This window comes from Melospiza melodia, chromosome 12 (genome assembly GCF_035770615.1).
Source record: "Melospiza melodia melodia isolate bMelMel2 chromosome 12, bMelMel2.pri, whole genome shotgun sequence".
NCBI classification, from domain to species: domain Eukaryota; kingdom Metazoa; phylum Chordata; class Aves; order Passeriformes; family Passerellidae; genus Melospiza; species Melospiza melodia.
In genome coordinates, this window is record NC_086205.1 from 15617127 (window position 1) to 15633507 (window position 16381).

The following is a 16381-nucleotide window of genomic DNA, read 5'->3' on the forward strand; positions in this document are numbered from 1 at the left end:
CCCTTGCTGGGGTGGACACAAGGATCTGTCCCTCTGCTCAGCATCTGCTTCATTTGTTATGACTGTGGATTACTGTGGAGCCTGGGGAGACTCTCACTGGTCCTGCTAAATCCAGCAAACTGGAGACTCTCCTGCAAAACTTGCCTGTTAGCTGTCAGATTTGGCTGCAGGTAGACAATGAGATGCAGTGGAGCACCATGGCAGGGTCATCAGGACAGGAACTGTACAGATAGCACAAATTAATGGTGATAGTTGTTTTCTCACTGCTGACCCCGACACATACAAATATTTGGCAACAGCTATGGATTACTTCTCAAAATGCACTAAAGATAAACCTCTACAGGATAAACTACCCCAAAGTGTTGAGGTCTTTGATTGAATTCATCAGACATTCATGTGTATCTGCACAAATCAATGGCCAAGGCAGGGAATTTGTCAATCAGGTAAGTGAGGAAATACATTAACAAGTGACAGACAACAATTTGCCAGGACACATAACCCTAGAGGCAGCAAGCTTGTGAAATGGCAGAATTGAACTGTGAAAGACAAATCACTGAAGGTGGAGAGAGTGTCTTCATTATATTTTGCTCTCACCTGCAACTGCAGAACAAAGTCCAGAGAATTATTTTTCTCTCATCCTCTGCTGCATTAAAAATGTGAACAACCTGTTAATAGACATTACAAATTCTGTTACTGTCTCACTTTAATAGCGAGATAACAATCGTATGCCATTTACATATTTTGCATTTTATTGCTCTTGCATAATTCATCATAAGTAACATAACATTCTTGTCAGGAGAAGTTCTGCAAAATTTTAGAAAATGGAAGGAGAGCTGTATTGCAATCAGAAATAGCAATTAGTATTGAAGTGTTTAGGTAAAATAAAAGGAAATTAAGTAAGTAAGAAGCATGAATGGAAGAGAAAAAATGAGCTGATTACAGCTAGACACAAAATGAAAGTGTGGACTAGAAAGTGACACCTTGCAAAAAATGGGAATGCTTGGCTCACACATTGTAGGCAAGATGGGTTTAATGATGACTAAAATGGATACACTGCAAAACAGTAATTGTTATGGAAGAACACATGTTTCAGGGAACAATAGCAGCGCTCAATCAGTTAGTAAAGTCTGTAGAAAACTGGAGATATGACTGAGCAGACTGTAAGTTTTTGAAAAAAAATGGTTATTTTTGAGAGCTCTAAAATTGTTCCATTTCACATTAGTATAGCTGCAAACAATAGTCTGCAGTAGGATAAAAGAGTAGGATTTTATCAAATTTTCTACATTACAATCACTTTCATTTGTATTGTTAATTTTGGCATGAAAACACCCAGACAATGACATTCAAATGTTCTTCTTTGGATCAAAATTTGATCTCATTTCACATCTGGGCAAACTAAACTAAAAGCACACATACATATAAAATATTTTATTATATAGTAACTAGGACTGCTAGACAGGGAGCAGAATGTAGTTAGCTGATTTCAATTCTCTTCTGCTTTAAACATGAGCCAGATTTGAGGAGATTACAGTCCTGGTAAGGGAGCCCTAAATGTCCCATAAGCAAAATACAAGTTTGGACTGAACGTGATCTACCTCTGTAGATTCCAAAGGGGTTTATGGTGGTAGCTGAAACAACTTAAGTCTCAGTACTTTTGGCTCTGAAGAGGATGACACTGATAACTTTGTCATTCCTTTTGATTTCATCTCCTATACAACAGTAAACATCACACTGAACCATGGGGGGGACCTGATCATGAGCAAATCACAAACTGTCTGGACTGGCAGAAAATCCAGCACCAACATTTCATCAGTGGAGGAACTCTTCTCTCCAGAGATTTGTGACTTGTGGGTCATGTCCTGTTGCACTTGTGGTCACATATGTCCCCCTGGCAGCTCTGTGAATGACATAGCATGTAGCAGTATTAAGAAAGGATTGGTTATAGCTTTCTTCTAATGGCATTTAATGGCTAAAGATGAAGAACTGCATACTGGCACATATGCATGAATCACTGTCTGGAAAGTCTATTTTGATTGGTAGGGGAAAATACAGAGATGTTGGATACCTCTGAATGATGATAACTGATGGCAAATCTGACATCTAAGAGCCATTCGCAATACATTGATACATAACCCCATGTTTAGAGACACCCTTCCTCCTGCCCCCACCCCCAAAACAATCTGAATAATGAATCAAATGGTCTCAGGAGTAATTGGATCTTTTTCTGTGTAATTAGCAATTTTTCCCCTTGCATTATAATTTAAAGTACTGTGGATGAATTGAGCAACTCATGTAATGAGTCATTAGACTGAGGCTTTTAAGGAAGTTATTTCTGAAGGTCTGTGGAGGCTAAAATATGTCTAAATTAAAAGAATGACAGGCTGCAATCATGGCTGTAAAATAAAGGTGCTCAGTAAGCAGTCCTATTACAATCAGAAAGAAAAAGAAGCAGATCTCTGTCTTGTGCATGGAAGCAGAGGAAATGATGAATACCTTAGGTAACTCATTCTGTGCAAAATCAATCTTTCACTGTCAATTTTAAATGAACTAATTTGTTCACAAATCTGCTCAGTCAGTTTGGAAGCATACTCAGTTCATCCATATTAGCAAATCCTTTAATCTTGACTAGTCCACTGAGTAAGAAATCTAGAAATGTGTTAATATGACTGGACATATGTAGTAGGATAAGAATTGATTCTTTTAATTAGTGTCTATTCAAGTTACAGTTCCTTTTTTTTACTGAACTATTGACCCACTGATATATAAAGAGATTACTGTTATGACTAAAATACCTTCCAAAGTTATATTTAACTCTTTCTTTATTGGTGAATGTGAGATAGAAAAATAATCTTTGAGTTATCCAAAAATAAACAATGTAATCTAATTTGAGGTTTCTTTCCAACATGCTCCCATTAATTCTGGAGATTCAAACTGATATATGAAATTTAAAAAGCATAAGCCCCTAGTTATTGCTAAAGGAATTTTATAATCCTTTCTTCCAATTTAGATAAAACTATTACATGCTATTTGTAATTCTTGTTTGATATCAAGACAGTCAGAATTTCACCCACCACAATTCAACTACTGTGCTTGGTGATAAATCCCCACTGAAATTCATTGATGACAAAAGTATGCTCTTAACAAAAGAAATTAAATTAAAAGGACGGAAAGAGATGGCTCCTGTTCCTCTCATTCCTACTCTGTCCACACAGAATAAACTCTGGAAAATAGCTGAGTATAAACTCACTGTATTTTGCAAACAAACAAGATTACGCTTGCTCTTGCTCACCCATGGAGATGGGACAAACACTAAAAACAATCCCAAATAACTGTACACTGACAATGGAAAACAGCATTGTAATAATCCCAGCATGGTCTTTGATACCAAAAAAGAAAAAAAAAAAAGAAGTCTGGCATTTACTTGTTGCTCTTCACCTTACATTGTAAAAGACCCTCTGCAACAGGAAGGTCCTAAGTAGGGACCTATATTGAACAGTATGGCTGTGAACCATCTTCATTAATCACATTAATAATTTGAGCTACTGCTCTAGAAAAATTCCCTAGCACCCTGCTAGGGTGGACAATCACTTTTAGCAGCTTTGAGATCTTTCCACAGGACTAGATTTTTAAGATTTTCAGAGAGTTTTTAAAGTGGAAGTTGACTATGGAAACACAAAGTGAGTAGGTTTCTGGCTAATATGGAAAAATGTCATTTACTGAAGCCTTCTTACTGCAAACCAGCAAGGCAGATTCCTCTGTTTTGTTCTGAGCCTGGATAATCTGAATCCTGCTGCCTTTGTCAGATCCATTTGTCCACTAAGGCCTTGACTTGGGGTTTTGCACATACCTGTCTCTTGCAACAGCACTTTTTGTTAGCTACAGTCTTTAATTAAGGAAATATAAATAAACAAAAAAAGATGAAATTTTCACTCAAGCCTTCTACTGTTTCTCTCTTTCATCAAATTTTCACTTGAAGGGCATTCCCAGGCAATACATGACATGACAGGAAGAAGATAGCTGTTGTATTTTGAATTCAGCATGTGTGGAGCTTTCTGAGCATCCATCTGCTTCATTTCAGGCTGTGTCTCTTCTCAGTTTTCAATGTGATGGCTGTTTTGCTCACCTACTTTTTCAGTAGGCTGAGCTTCTGGGGCCTGGCTGATGGGAATCAGTAGATTCCTGTCACTGAAGGCAGCAAATTAACAGTGGCTTTTCCCAGTCTGCTTTCCTACTGCATTAGGGCTGGCCTTTGCCATCTGAGCTGTTGATTTGTATGAGCTCAGACTTTCTTAACTGGGTCTGTAACCAGTCTGAGAGGGATTAGGACAACAGAACACCATAACCAGCCATCTCACGTGCTCTAGTTCTCTCATGTTACTGTGACAGTGGGTGTTATGTTCTCCCCAGTTATTGTTTAAAATTTTGGCCAGAAGTGTCTCTATAAACATTCAGCATTCATTTACATCTTTATGGTCTGACATTTTTCCTCTTAATTTGCTTCAGCAGCACCCATTTTCTAGACTTTGGCTCACTAATTTGTCTCTGTCTCTTACAGTTATCCTTGCAGTGCTCCCCTGTGCCTTTCCACATCCAATTCTTAAGGTCTTTGAAAAAAAGGATTAGAAAAACATACACATCAACAGATGACCCTTGATCTAGTAGACTACCACAAACACATGCAAGGTGAAAATGTTTTCTTTGCCCTGTGCTCCTTGCTCAGCAATCCAATTTCAGCTGTGTTCATAATGAGGGCCTGCCCTGTGTGGAAGCGTGGCAGGAGCAGGGCAGGGTGTGCCCAGCACCCTCCTGGGGGTGGGCAGCTCCTCCTGAGAGTCCCACTGGGTCCAATGGGAGCTGGGCTTGACTACTGGATTTCTGTTCCCTGCTGAAAGACAAGTGGAAATTTCTTCATTTACTTTAATGATTATTGCGACTTCACAGAGAAGTAGCTGATTCTGCAAATAGGTCTATGAAATGATTAGCCTTTGCAAATGCCAGGATACTTAAAGATAACTATGCTGATGTCATATATCTCTATCTCCCTATATGTAATCCTCTGCATATGTTTATGTGTGTGCTATTTTGCATGATCTTGGTGGAGGACAGGAGAGTCCTGTCAAAACCAAGCTTGGTCTGGCTCATTTAAAATACTAATAATGATGGCCTTAAATGTGAAAATAATAATAATAATTAAAAAACTAATGATGATTTTAATGTCAAAATTAGTTCAGAACCTGAAAACACTTCTCCTGCTTCCAAGGCACATGTAGGACTGAAAAGAAGATGAATGGCATATCTCTATCAGCCAGTGCATTTTGATAATTGATCAAATTTCCATATTAATTAGAAAACATGCACCCAAAGTGAGTGGGATCACAAGATTCTATCAGCTCAGTTTTTCTTAATCCTCTTGCCTGAATGAAAAAGTGGAGTGCCTGGTCTTTTGCTAACTCTGAATTCAAGAGATTGCCTTGACCACTGCTTGCTTCAATTTATTTGGGAATGTCTTTTGTGCTGTATGCTCTCTTATTGTCTGAAAATGCCTTTTAATTTCCTGAATACATATATGTATACAATGAATATTAATCAAGAGCTGATTAGTATCTCTTCTGCCATCATACAAAAACATTTTATCAGAGACAGATTGTATCTGCAATTGCATATATAAAGTCTACACTGGAATGGTTCATGAGTTTGAATGAGTAGGGACTGAAGTCCTTCACTAAAATTTTGGATTTTCTCATCTAGAAATAAATTTTGCTCACCAGGAACATGGAATAAAAAAACCCTCAAAACACTCATGTATTTTTCCTCAGTAACACGGTTATTTACTTGTTTTCAGATATTCTAACCAGCAGAGCCATAGGTATTTCTGGTGTTATATTTGGCTAAAATCTCACCACCAGTCTCAGCTTCTGGCATGGAAGGAAAGAAATCCATTCCCAAGGGGCACAGAAAGGATACAAACCTCAAGGCAAGACCCAACCCTTGCAGCCTTTGTGTGAGGTGAAGAAAATGAAGGAAGTGAATAAACTGCCCACCTGCTAAAACTGATGCTGCAAACTGCCCCCAGGAGAACTGCCGAGGAATCCAGCCTCATTTTGCCTGGGGAATGCAAGATCTCCACTGGGGCTCCTCAAACTCTGCTCCCATCTCTGCCCTTCTGCCCAGGAAATACCATTTAATGCATGTGTCCAGTTACTGCAACAATTTTGAAGAAAGGAAGAGTAAGGTTTGCATTTTAGTTGCTTCATAATAAACTCCTAATTTTAGTCTGCTTACCTCAATATATTTTCTGTTTTGTATCCTCTGGTGGCTGTGGCTCTACCTTGCATGCAGGATGACAGATTGAGTGCTAATTCTACCACCTGTAGACCTTGTTTATTTCAAAATGTCACTTGTTTTTTATATCCAAAGTGCCAAGAGAGATGTTCTCCCAGGACACCAAAAATCAGTCATTATTACAACACAGCTATTAAGCCACCCATGTCTTAAACACATCAGTCAAAGACGTCTGTCCTGCAACTATACAGCAGAAAGGGCAGCACGTTATTAGAGAGAAAGAGAGAGAGAGATACCAGGGGAGCCAAAATCATTATCTGAATATATCACTGAGGCTGTCTAATACTGTAGGACCCATGGCAGAGCCCAGGAAGCTTCAGTCCTCTGTGATCATGTAATTTCTCCGCAGTAATTCCTTCTGGAATCTTCAATGGATCTGTATCTGGGCTCTGAACCTCCGACACTTGTAGCTGAGTCATTGCAAGAATTCTATTTTTCCAGAAGGTTAAGGAAGAAAAAGCTCTTTCATAAGTCCAATTCCTTACCTCCAGGCTTTTCGCAAGTTATAGAAAATGCACCTAGCCCCCATTAAGCACATCCTAACATTTAGTTCAGGGTCCAACGGTGAGCAGCATAGGAGCAAGAAAGGTAAGAAGAGAAAACTTTCTGAGGGCATCTGCTTGGCCCACGTTGGCTGTCTTGGCAAGACATGTCAGGATGCATTGGTAGTGCGCAGTGAGGCTGAAGATTCCCTACTGGCTGGAACCGAGTCATTTGCCAGGCTTTCCTTGTCAGGGAGAGTTAAACCAGTCACTGATCCTAATTCTAACACTGTTGTTGCAGCATTCCAATTTTTAATCGCTACATGACTTGTCAGGTTGAATATGAGCCACAAGAATAAAATTTAAAAACCTCCTAATAATGAGGGTGTCAAAGATGACTAGCACTTGGTGTTCCTTCCATTACCTTTCCATTCCTTAAAAGTGAAACGAAGGTGTAAGTGCCCTCATTTCCAAATGCCCTCTATCTTTTCATTTCCCTCCCAACAGATCTTTTCCTGAAATCCACCAAGATAGTGTAAGTAGCACATTCCTGCACTCCTTATACAGTGTTGGGGGAGCTTACTTTGGGCTTAAGAGCATGATTTGAAAAGGGGATCCCCTTCTTCCACAGTTGTGGGACAATAAGGTGGACAACCAGGTAAAAAATAAATGTGCCATATGCCTTCATCCTAGGGTGACAGCCCCTTTTCAATGCTGCTTTTCTCTCTGAGTTTTGAAACCTAAGAGAAGTGAATTTCCTGCCCTCAGTGAGCAAGAATGAGCTCTCTTTTGTATGTCACAGTTTTGCATATCATCAATTTGTCTTTAAATACTTGAAATTTGAAGTAATTTTAGACAATTGACACAAGCAAAGTGGGAGACACCCAGAAGTGAAGGGCATTTTTCAGGCTAGCAAAGTGACACACACATCCCAGTATTCCTTTCCCCATGACAGAAGATGGTGGGGGAAGATGTGCTTCATGCTGTAAGTTCCTGGATGCTGACAAACAAATCAGCTTCCTGTGGGCTCTGAGTTCTCATCTGCAATTGAACTAATTTACCATCTTCATTTGCTGTGGGAATGAAATACAAAAACTGATTTCAAAAGGCACCAGCTAACGAATATGGGCCGCTGAATTGGCATTCCATTTTTGAAAAAGTCTTTTTCAAAAATTAGCTTACCCTTAGCAGGGTTTCAGTTCACTGATTTCTTCTTGTTTGATTATTTTGTTGTAGAATGCTTAAATTCACAGTACTTTCCACAAAAGAAAATCTGCACTAAAATCTCTAATCACTGCAAAAAATGCAGGATCAGTTGACTTCATCTTGGATTGACATTAGAAGTAAACTTACAGCACACAGTAAAGCTACATGCAGGAATAATTAAATGCAGTTATGATTTTAATACTGATACCAACAACTGGAACAATTCAATATTTATTGTGGAAATTTAGTTCAGCATCAGAGCTGAGTCAAAAAAATGGAATAATCCAATTAAAAATTGGTGATATGGTGAATTTGTCAGTGTTTGAGATTCTGTGGTTTATTTAAAAGGCTGCATCTTTTGAATTGAACTCAATGACTGGTGCAAAATGTTATGTTTTCATGAACAAAAAAAGAAGTTTATCTGGGACTACAAAGACAAGACACAGAAGGAGAAATTGTGGTGTGTTCCTCACATCCTAACAAGGCAGCTGCTGTGGTGGAACTGTAAATCCATCAGTGCAACTTCTGCAGCAAACACAACTTCTGAAATCCATCCCTATCTTCTCTGCAGTGAAGCAGGAACAGGGACTCTAATCCCAGGTGGATTTGGTATTTTAGGAAATATCCATGGAGGCTCTCCATCCCTATCAGTCTTTTTCCTGGAAGCACACTGCTGCTCCAAAGAGGTCTTCATGGCTCCAAGAAAAAGCTATGCTGGAAGCTGTCCTTTTGTTAGTAGAACAGAGAAATTTGCACTGAGTAATGCTCCTTGGTGCTTCTTTGGTCCCTCTATTTTACTCAGCTGTTATTAAAATCTCAATTCACCTCAGAAGTTAATCAGTGCTACAAAATCTATGCTATCCCTTCCTTTGGGAAGCTGAAAGCTACATCATTGAAGAGATAACACAATGAAGGTGTAACTTTACACAAAAGTAAAATTCATGGGCACGTACATTTATTGCTACTTAACTGATGAATTATCTACTGCAGTGGCTTTTGTGCTGTTCACCATCCCTGTTGCTATCTCTCCTTCCTGTAAATATGAACTGTTCTGGCAGAACTAATAGGACTTTTGAAGCAGAAATAAAATCTTTCACCAAGGAACATTCTTGGTTCTATGTCCCAGTTTCAGAAATACACAAAACTGGGATTCAACAAAACTTTTCTAACCAAAAAAGGACCAGGAGAGGGGTGGAAAAGCCACATTTTCTTTTTTAAAACTCAGAATATGGGTAGTTTGAGCCTTTGTTCGCTTTTATTCTGATCATCAGAGGTTGAGGAAAATCACACTTTTTCTTGAGTTCAGAAAAAGGTTTTATTTTTGTCATTTCTATTATGAGAAAACTGGGATGAATGTGATTTTGAGTTGGGTTTGGAAATAGCTTATAAGTTAAGTTTTAGTTTTGCAGAAAAAATTCTGATATTTTTGTGCATAAAGCATGCTTATTATCAAAATCATGAACTTGTATAGACTTGTATAAAAATAAGATTTAGCCTTTTTAATCTTTCCTGACAACCCAGGGTACCGGAACTGTTTTCCTTCTCTCTGAAGCATAACTTGGTTGAGATTTTCAAAAGAAGGAAACAGGATTAAATTTGATTAAGGGTAGCAGTGGTTCAATGTAGGGTAAATTATTTTTATTCATCCTGATTTGACTTTGTATGAGAAACTAAGCTGAGCTTGTAATTTAGCTACCCATGTTTTAAAACAGTGACTCTCTATAGAAAATGTGTTCAGATGACATGAAACTCCTTTATCAACTATTCAGTAAATTATCATAAAATATTTCAGGTGTTTATCTTAGACCTCAATTTCTGATGAATATATTGGTTTACATATAAATCAAAATTAACCCTACACTTTTCTGTCCTTATATGGCCTAAAGTTGCCCAACAAACCCTCTGTGCATCTCTTAGTTTCCTTCAATTTAGATTGATTACGTCTTTATACTGGGGAGAGGGCTTTCCTGATAAAAGAGTGGTTTAATCTTTATTTGCCTAGAGCAGTTAGAAAAATAAGTGAAGCAAGCAGCCTCCTGTGACTGATTTCTGCTCACTTAAGGCAATTCACCCTTGAAATAGAGAATAATTGTTCTCCATCCTTTTCCAGATATTGTCTTCCCTTTTATACATTATATCCAAATATTCTTTAAGATTTTGAACATTAGAGTAAGACAGGATGAATCAGTACCATGCACCAGGCTAAATTTTGCCTATAGAGGCCTATCCAGAGATTTCACAAAATTCAGAAGATGGAAGCCATGCACACATCTAGGAGAAAAATTTGGTCCATAGCCTCCATAAATTCTGAATTAAAAAAAAAAAAGTGAAAGAAAGAGAAAGAAAGAGAAAGAAAGAAAGAAAAAAAAAAAAGATTACTTCTATTTCAAGCAACAAGGTAATTATGTGTGGGCTTTGATCAAACTACTGAGTGTCAACAATCTGATAATATTGTGCATTATATAGGAATTTACTTCCTAGATGGTACTCTTCTGGACAAGAAACATGGATGTGCCTGCAGAAATTCCCTAATTGGGTACCTTTAGCTTCTGTACCTCAGTTTTGTGTGGATAAAGTAACAACTGTTTTCCTTTCAGCACCACTGGAATGACAAGGTGGGAGGTGGACCACTTGATCTCCTCTTTTATTTAGCTCTATTTTTAAAAACAACATTTTTTTCTTTCCTGCACCTGGTCAAGTGGTTGGCAATAACCAACAAGTTATATGCTTTGTCTTATTCAGAAGGAATCTAGGAAACTCTTTTTAGCTGGATTAAGTCTAGCCATAATATTATTATCTTGTCAGGCTGAGTTTTAAGCTGAAACAACTCATAGAAACCCCAAGTTTAGTAATCCCTAATGTAAACATTTCTCTGTAATTGGATTTAAATTAAATAATTGTTACTCCAATAACAAAACTGTACTAAGGGTGGGTACAGTAATTCACCCTGAAACTTTCTTTTTTAGTGACTTCTTCCTCAGAGCTGCATCTTACAAATTCTTTTCTATCAGTGGAACTGAGGACACAGTATGATATTGCAAACTTAATCTTAAGAACTGCTTCTGAACTGCAAAAGTTCATAAAGTTCATCAAGCAATTATTCTTAATTTTAGGGTTGAAGAATGATACAAAGCAAAAGTAAACTTTCCTGTAAGAAAATTTTAAAAAGTCTCCCAGTGCCTCCACTGGCAGGGAGACAGGAAGAGATCTACTTTCATAGACCATATAGCTGGGAACTCACCCAAAGCTGTAAACTGTAAATTCCAAAATGGAGCACAGATAAACTGCTGACTTTATAAAAATCATGGATGTTTTAATAGGATAAGGACTTCAATTGTGCTCTTCCTTTATTTCATCATACCCACTGTGTGGACAAATTTGCGCTGGACAAATTTGTGTCAGCTAATACAGTTCTCTGCAGGGGATTTTCAATGTGTGTGTTTGCTATAAATATTCACTGGAAACTTCTTACAGCTGAATGTTGCTTCATCATGCCAGGTTCTTTCAAATGCTCTTTAGCAGTTAGTTAGGATGGATCAATTCTTTACAAGCTGACCCTGAGGAGGTGTTTGTAAAAGAAATCACTGCTTCATGCACCTAGGTATGATATCAAGGAGACACTGAGTTGTTGTATAAAAACAAGAGAAAGTATGAAGTTAAAGAGCCACCTCTTCATGAGTCTAGACCTGTAAAAGAATGCATTTGTTCATAAAAATCTGAGTAGATTAGAAATAGGTGTTATTAATCTTAGATTATAATATAAATCCAATGTCTGTTTTTCTAAGAGTCCTGAATCAACTACTTTTGGCTTCTCAGTCCCTCTGCAATAAAACCTATAACATTTCTGTATGGGACAGTTGGTTGAAGGCTTCACCTGCTAAACTCTCAAGTTATACCAGTTCTTGCAACTTTACTATTTGTGGTCCTTCTTTTTGCCAGTATCTCCTTGACATAGACTTTCTAAAATGCTATGTCCTGTTTTAAAAATAATGATTTAATAAGTAGACATGAATGGGTGCGTAGTTCAAAAATGCAGCTTGCTAGCACCCCATCCTTTCTTGGCCTCTGCAGTTAGAACTGAGATGTAGTTTTACTTTGACACACTGTGAGAATCTGTATCTCATTGTTGCTTAGATCATGGATGGGCAACAATGGCTTTTTTCAGAGTTTCACAGACTAGCAAACTTAAAGTAGCTCCTTTTAATTGAAACCCAGACATACTTTTAGGTAAAAACAAAACTGAGCTGGCTTGAGTTTTTCCCAAGCCAAACAAAAGAGATTGGAACTTTCCATTGTTTTTGTCTGCCAACCATGCATTGTTAAAGGAATCGAAATAAAGAGGGAAAGGGGTCAAGGGTTATGGAGCTCATATTTCCACTCTACATGACCCCATCTCAGCAATAGTGGGACCCTCGTGATCAGTTCCTGTTGGTCTAACAGAACAGCCATTTCTTAAGAAAAGGAATTACTGCGTACAGTACCTTTGTGACTAACAGAAGAATACCCCAGCTCTTCAAAGGTCCTTTCATTACAGCCTCTGAAGAGGACTCTGACATTACTTTCTTGAGATTATAATGAAAACAGCTGTACTTGTACCAATTCCCCTTTTTATTATTTTTTGTAACAAAACAAGATTGATGTTATGCCACTTTCTGTTCTGTCATGAGAATAAGGTATCACAAATGCTAATAACTACCACAGTAGCAATATGCACTACTTTGATCTTTTCACTATTCTTTAATTTGGGCAGCTGGCCACTGAATTCCTTCCTTAAAATCTGTGCTGCCTAAAAACAAAGGGAAAAATGGCCAACAAAATCAAATGTGCACATTTAAAACCATTCATCTGACTAGTCCAATTCAAATCCTACATGAGTAATGCAAATACCATACTTTGATTTTGTGATTCTAGGCACTGAAATCTTACTACACATTCTTCTGACAATAGATTGTGGCAGAACAAGAACACCCCAAACAACCAATTCTCATTAAAACCTAAAGTTTGTAATCCCTTCATTCTTACTGGTTGCTTTGCCAAAGACTTCTTAAGAGATTATTGAGCTTATTAATGAAAATCCAGAAGTAATTTTAAGTGACTTTTTCTCCTTCTAAGACAGTAAAATTAAACATGCTGCGGTTGTTATCTTTTTCCCAGCGTCAAAGGCAATGCAAGAAGGCAGGATCTGGCAACAGCAGCTGTCAAGATTCCAAACCCAAGAAATGAAAAAACACCTACTGTCCAAATTATTGTTGGACTGGTAGAAACAGGATAGTAGCCTTTGGTCTTCCTGTGAATAAACTGGAACAGAACTCTGTATTGACAGCTGAATTTCTTTTTCAGCAACTCAACTTTCACAGTGAGTCAGGAGTACAATTTTTCTATTCTCTGCATTTTAGTTTGGTCCCAGCTCTATCTTCATGATGAGCACCATTAGCCTCGTTTACATGAATACCACAATGAAAATTATAAAATGGCTGGTGGTGCTCAGAATTTGCAAGTAAAGATCTCTAAATGAGAATTTTGGATCCTCACTTCCAACCAACAGCAACAATTTAGATATTTAAGTTTTTTCCTGGAAGCCACAGTACAATGTTTCCAAAAGCAGAAAGAAGTGCCTCATGGAAAATTCAGAATCAGCTGAAGATGTAATTTTATTGCATAAATGATTTTAAAATATGACTGTTCTGTTCCCCAGTAAATGAAATGTAATAATTTTAGAAAATTTAAAATTTAGCAAAATTTGTACAAAATGGAGTGAGAGGAAAAAGCTTGACAAATACAGTCCCCAAAGTGAAAGCATCATGACAGAACATCTACATGTCCAAGTTAATTCACTGTTAGGAGTGTTTTTATTCTTGATTTCATTTCAAACAGAAACATTAAAGTTATAAGTAAGGAAGTAACAGACAAATCTGAATTGTTATGTTTGTGAGTTACTGGGAGACGAGATATGCTTAGAGAAAAAGGAGCCTCCTGAAGTGTTCAAAAAGATGAGAAAATTGTATGTGCTATAAAACCAGATTATAAAGTGGAATAAAATTTTAGGATGCAGAAAATGAGAAGTATGAAATGGGGAGATTATCTATCTGTCTATCTATCTATCTATCTATCTATCTATCTATCTATCTATCTATCTATCTATCTATCTATCTATCTATCTATCTATCTATCTATCTAATATTTATAGAGAGGAAACCAGTCAGGACAGGGGATGTACTGCAATACATTGCAACTGATTTGATTGCACATATGCTTATGGCTACTCTTATGTTCAGACACACACAGCCAAGTGGATCTTGCACGTTTGTGAGCAGGCTGGGGCAATTTTTTTTACATTGATGTAGTAGCAACTGTGGTCATTCTGCATGGGTATTCTGAATGCAGCTTCAGTTTGGAAGGGGAAGGAGGGAATGCAGCAGGGTGAATGGAGCTTTACAAACAAGCTATTACAGGAATTTATTTGTGTTGTACTACAGGGCTATTCATTACTCCTTTGCAATTTCTCTGCACTCAACATAGTTTTTGTCTACTAATATAGCTTTGAGTGCGCACACTTATTTTTGTCTGAGCACTAGTTTGTGCTTTAGGCCTGATTTTGCTGCATAAACAATTCCTGACAGTGGTTTGGTCATGCAGCAGAGTAGCTGCTTGCCGAGGTATGTTTGACATACAGAGCAGATGGTCCAGAGGCCACACACCACTGGGCATCTATACTGAATTGTGCAGCTGTTTTCCAGGGCTTGAAGTGCAAGAAGACCAGCAAAATGAGGAGGGAACATGATTGTACAGACTGGAAATCACCACAGTCATTCTACAAATTCAACCTAATGAATTAGGTGTGGTGCTCCTTGTCATTCCAGTATCAGTAAATCCAATTCATGGAGCTATTCTCACTAACAAATTTATTGAAAGTGTCATCTGGAAACCTCCAACCTCACATTTTGCATCAGTGATTTAAGCTCAGAAACTTGTTCCATGAACTTCAGAGGTCAGTACATCAGTACAGATTTAGTACTGCTAACTCTTTGGAGTCAGCAACCTCTTTTTAGCAGAGAATATAAATGTGTGAGGTATGTCCAAAATATGCTCTTAAATCTGCAACAGGCTATTAATTATACTCTGTAGCTATGCCTTTATCAATTGCACTGGAGCAATGGCAGCTGGCAAAAACTAGGTATAGAAACAGACAAAATAAGGGCTGCAACAGAAGCAAAGAAACATCTTGCATGATGAAGGAATATTGCACAAAACAGGATAGATATGGGGCAATAATTCAAAACTTAAACAGGATACGAGTGATCCTGTACAGAGTAATAGCTGCATAGTGTGCCCATGAGTAGAAGAAAGCCAGGGGAAGAGAGCTTCAAATTTGAACTCAGAGGATGTTATAAGATAGTAGCCAGTAGGAAAAAGGATGTAATATAGAAAAAGGGCATTAGTGGGACCACTCTCAAAGCCAATGATTGACTGAAAGGGACAGATATAATGACAGCAGAGCATTAAAGACAAGAATGGTAGAGTATCAGAAAATTCTTAGTTACCTTAGAGTGAAAAGTAAAAAGACACATGCAGGATCTGTCTGATCATCCCAGTATTTGAGAACACGTTTCGTACTAACCTCTTTTTTCTTTTTCCCTCTATACTAATGGCTTTTTCTTGCAAACAGTTTATTTGTTCCTGCTGAGATATGTACACATGCACATGTACACACTGCTTCACACTCCTCTACAGCTAAGCATGACCCAGAGTACAACATTATTTTCTGCATTTGTTCAGATTCCTGGAAAAATACTCAAGGGAGGCAGTGCAGATCTGATATATGGATGCCAATTTGTCCCTCTGTCTTAACAACACAGTCAAGGTCTGACCTTCCCCAGCTTCCAGGGGTTTCTGACTAGAGGAAGGTAAGAAAAAAAAAAATCACCAGACTATTATAGATGAAAAGAGCCCTGAAAATGGAAAAATGTTAATTAATATGTCATATATCCGAAACCCATTTGGATTTTTACTTACCTTTGCCAGCTTAAGATATTCAGATGAGGCACTGGGAGTATACATGCTTTAAAGAAAGGTGTGTACATAGCTGTAAAGGGAGGTGCAGTATTTTTTCCTAACAAGAGATTTAAATTATTTTTTAATATCTTTTGTGAATCACTACTAAAGAAAGTGGCAACTTCTCAAGCTTTTGGAAAAAAAAAGGAAACAAAAGAAAAGCCTTTGGATGCCCACAGTAGGTGGCATCAGCTACTGACCTACCTACTAATAAGGCAAATGAAAAGAAAACAGCCTGAGAGAGAACTAAATAGCAGAGCCAAAGTCTTGAGGGGAGAACAGGCAAAGGAGGCATACAG

The 16381-nt window shown here is 37.8% G+C and overlaps 1 long non-coding RNA gene across 6 annotated transcripts in view; it reads left to right on the forward strand.

Moving 5' to 3' along the window:
- LOC134423437 (uncharacterized) overlaps nt 1-16381 on the forward strand; it is a 94973-nt gene that overhangs the window by 43443 nt on the left and 35149 nt on the right. For 4 of the 6 annotated variants that reach the window (XR_010029114.1, XR_010029111.1, XR_010029116.1 and 1 more), the window contains one exon: nt 5843-6272. The exons of 1 other annotated variant lie outside the window; for it this stretch is intronic. This is a non-coding gene — a long non-coding RNA (uncharacterized LOC134423437). Of the gene's footprint in view, nt 1-5842; nt 6273-13184; nt 13461-16381 lie in introns of those variants that run through there. One more of the 6 variants, XR_010029113.1, reaches the window with a different exon arrangement.